Here is a 4,146-nt window from a genome sequence, read left to right as displayed (position 1 = left end):
ACAAAAAGAGTGACGGAAGCAAATTCCCCAAAGCAAAAATAAATCTGACCTCATTGTGCTTAGATGGGAATCTTCCTGTAAAACAAGGGAATTTCTGAGGCTCCCACTGTTGAAAGGTTTTCTTTCAATTGGTGGGGTGGAGAGCTGCATGAATCACAAGACTCTCAGGCTCCCTTAGGAACGTGTTCAATCTTCCCGTGTTTGCAGAAGCCCCAGAACTGTCCTAACTGCCAAATGACAGCTGATCTTATTGCAGGAAGGGGAAACCCTTCCAGGGTCCGAGAGTGGGCACTTGCCTAACACTTGGAAATGAATTGTCCAAGGAGATGCACGTGCTGACAAAGCAAGAGACTTTATTGGGAAGGGGCACCCTGGCGGAGAGCAGGAGAGGAAGGGAACCCAGGAGGACTGCTTTGCCGTGTGGTTTGCAGTCTCAGGTTTTATGGTGATGGGATTAGTTTCCGGGTTGTCTCTGGCCAATCATTCTGACTCAGGATCTTTCCTGGTGGCGCACACATAGCTCAGCAAGATGGCTTCCAGCGAGGAGGATTTGGGGAGGTTGGTAGGACGTATGGACTGGCGTCTCCTTCTGACCTTCCCCAGATTCTTCAGTTCGTGCCAGCTTGTTAGTTCCGTGTGCCTTACCAGGACCTCCTGTCTTAAAATAACAAATGCAAACGGTTACTGTGGTGCCTGACCAGGGTGGGTGGTTTCAGTCAGTGTTTGCCCTAACAATCTCATGCATTCCCTAAAAATAGAGGCATGTGAATGCCACTTGTTCTAAGTAGAGGTAACAGCACACACTAAAGTGTTCCGTATACATGTTTGGAAAATGCTGGTTTAACTAAAATTATGTGTTTCTTTTTTTTACTTTTTTTTTTGGTTGTGCCACACGGCTTATAGAATCTCAGTTCCCTGACCAGGGGTTGAACTCAATCCACAGCAGTGAAAATGCCAAATCCTAACCACTGGACCACCAGGGAATTCCCTATGTGAGTTTCTTTATTGCAGGACTTCTTAGGTCCTTTAATACCATTGTGATTCTCCATTGGGAATGTTTATTGTACAGGATCCCTCAAATTTATTTGAGATGTTTCATGGAGCACTGATTAACATTTCCCTAAACTAGCACTCTGAAGAACACAGATCTAAATAGTCATCATCGGGGTGTGTGTGTGTATGTGTGTGTGTGTGTAGGAGAAAAAGGCCAAGAAGATCAGTTGCTAGTTCCTGTTGTAGCTTCACATCAAAGGAGCAAAAGGTGACCCAACAGCCCATAGCCATCTCCTGGCCTTGAAAAATGATCTCATAAATTCCCCTTTAGTTCTAAATTGCTAACGACTGTTTCAGACTCCAGTCATATCAGAGCTAAAAGAGAATCTAGAGATGTCTTCATCTAATCCTTTCATTTTACAGATGTGAAAACTGGCCTAAAGAGAGGAGTTAATTTACTCGAAGTCACAGGTGAATTAAATTGCAAAGTTCAGTTAGAACCAGCTTTCCTGTCTTCCTGTCCATTGATCTTTGTTCTGCCATGTGGTGCCTCTTCATATGACTGAATGTTACTGCAGATTTTGACAAATCTGTCTATAATCAAAAACAAGATCTAAGCCCAGCTGATGGCCCATGTTATCTCAAACAAATTTCAATATGACAAAATAACTCTGATCATCACGGGCATTTGAGGCAGTGGGATTTGACCTGTGGTTTCAACACCAGATTCTTCATTTATCTCTGATCCCATAGCCTCATGATATCTTCCTTGAAAACTGAATTGTAAGTCATGTAGATGCCATGATCCATCTCTTTATAAAGCTTTTAAACAGGTTTGTATTGTTCAAAAACATAGTTCAAGGATTATAAAAGATTCAAAGTGAAAAATCTCATTCCTACCCCTGTCTTCCACTCTCCCATTTCTCACCTCTCCTCCCTCTTTACATAGTTAGCCATTGATATTCGTGTTTTGTGTATTCTTTATTTATATCTTCATTACAGATATGGATAGAGAGAATTTTTTTTTTCTCCCTTATGTACACAAGATGGCATTATCTCTTTGTTAGGCAAGACTCTTCTCCTTTAGCCTTAGTTTCCTCATTTAGAAAAAATAGGATTGTACCAGCTCTCTCCACGGGCCCTTCTCTCTGACACTCTCGGATGCTGGGCATGCTTCAAGCCCCCTGGCGCTTGACAGTGTTCGGCCTTTTGGAAAGTCACACTTGCATGGCAGGTTTTGTTGGTGACCTCAAATTTAGAGCACTCAGGGCGTGGCTTGCAGACTTTTGTATTTCATGCTTTAAGAAAATCCAATACACAAATGCAAATTAGGGAGTGGCTGTTTGTATTACAAATGAACCTTGCAAAATGAGTCAACACAGGCATCTTTTACGTATTTACATATATTTATTAAATAAATAATACTTGGTACAACGTTCAAAAGAGTATACAATGAAAACTCTCTGCCTTGATCTCAGGTCACTGAGCTCTCCTCCCCACAGGCCACCTGTGTCACCAGTTTCTTGTTTTCTTCTGTATTCTTTGTACATACAAACATATCCGTATACATCCTTTTCTGAAAAGAGCACTCAATGCATGACTGCACCTTGTACTTTTTACTGAAAAAGATGTCTCGGAAATCCTTCCACATCAGGGCAAGTAGAGCTGCCTCATTCTTCTTTTAATGGTTGTATAATTTTTCAATGATGGCTATGCCAAAATAAATTAATCTAAGAGGGATCATTGGCAAATTTCCTGGCAGTCAAGTGGTTAGGACTTGGCACTTTCATTGCCAAGGCCTGGCTTCGATCCCTGGTGGAGCAACTAAGATCCCACAATAATAATGTAATAATAATGATGTTGATGATGACAGTGAAAGGGGGTCATTCTTTTTTTTTTTTTATTTTTTTTATTTTTTTGGGGGTACACCAGGTTCAATCATCTGTTTCCATACACACATCCCCGTACTCCCTCCCTTCCCCGACCCCCCCCCCGAGTCCCCCCCACCCTCCCTGCCCCAAGGGTCATTCTTTTTTAACCGTTAACTCCATTCGTCCATTGGATAATCTGATTTAATCCCTGAAGTCCTGTTTTCAGTTGCACTCTGTTATAGGAAACGAAATCCTCTCAGGGTGCTTCCCTTTCTGCACAATCAGAGCAGGTATCAGTGCCTATGGATGAAATTGTGCCAAACAAAACCTCACAGTATTCACCTCCTCAATCTTTTTTCTCCCCAACAAAAGGTCTCACATATGTATTTCTGAGCCAACCTACTAGTGCAGAAACATGGAAACAAAGAGAAAAATCATTTTCCCAAGTAAGACATATCCAACTGTCCAGATAGTGATGTTTTCAGAGTGATATGGTAAGAAACAAGTGACTTGATATAGAATAAATGTGTGCTGTTTCATTGTACGATTCCCTATAGAGCCAGCTTGGTTCTTCTCCAGCATCTCCTCTTGGAGTTATATCTGATTATTTATCAGTTTTCATCTGAATCCACTGGGGAATGGGATGATTCTGCTTTTCTTTCTTGGCCAGGAAATTGCTTGATCCTGAAAGTCTTGTGAGAAGATGTGGTGAAGAATAGAGTCCTCACCTCCTAAATCTTAAGGTTGAATCTCAGACTGCTTCAAGATCTTCAAAGCTTAATTTTTTTTTTGGCCGTGCCTCACGGCTTGCAGGGTCGTAGTTCCCTGACCAGGAATTGAACCTGGGCCACAGCAGTGAAAGTGCTGAGTCCTAACCACTGGACTGCCAGGGAACTCCCCTCAAAGCTTAATCTTCCTAATTTTTAGAACAAGTTTTTCCCTTTCCTAATTTTTAGAATAAGCTCATTTCTCTCTCTCTCTCTCTCTCTCCCCCCCCCCCACCTGCTCATTACTGAAGCTGAACAAAGTAATGTAGCATTTTTTTAAGCACCGAGCTTTTGACACCTGCCTTATTCTCTGAGGCGCTGGTGATCACTAGCAGCTCTTAACCTCCGTAGTCCCCGGCTCTGCCTTCATACCAATAAAACTCCTCTACAGTCATACTAATTCAGGTAATATATGATTGGTTGGTTGAATGACATAATCAGGTACTATATACTCAATAAAGAGTAGGTTTTATGATTATATCCTCTATCTGTTTTTTTTTTTTGTGCCCCAACCC

The 4,146-nt window shown here is 41.8% G+C and overlaps 1 non-coding gene across 1 annotated transcript; it reads right to left on the bottom strand.

Annotated features, from left to right (window-relative positions):
- Window positions 1-3,685: 3,685 nt before the first annotated feature.
- On the bottom strand, window positions 3,686-3,757 carry TRNAE-UUC (transfer RNA glutamic acid (anticodon UUC)). Its single transcript has one exon. It is a non-coding gene; the product is annotated as a tRNA-Glu (tRNA).
- Between the last annotated feature and the right edge of the window lie 389 nt (window positions 3,758-4,146).

The sequence above is a fragment of the Hippopotamus amphibius genome, chromosome 11 (genome assembly GCF_030028045.1).
Source record: "Hippopotamus amphibius kiboko isolate mHipAmp2 chromosome 11, mHipAmp2.hap2, whole genome shotgun sequence".
NCBI classification, from domain to species: domain Eukaryota; kingdom Metazoa; phylum Chordata; class Mammalia; order Artiodactyla; family Hippopotamidae; genus Hippopotamus; species Hippopotamus amphibius.
This window is presented reverse-complemented; position numbering and strand designations above follow the sequence as displayed.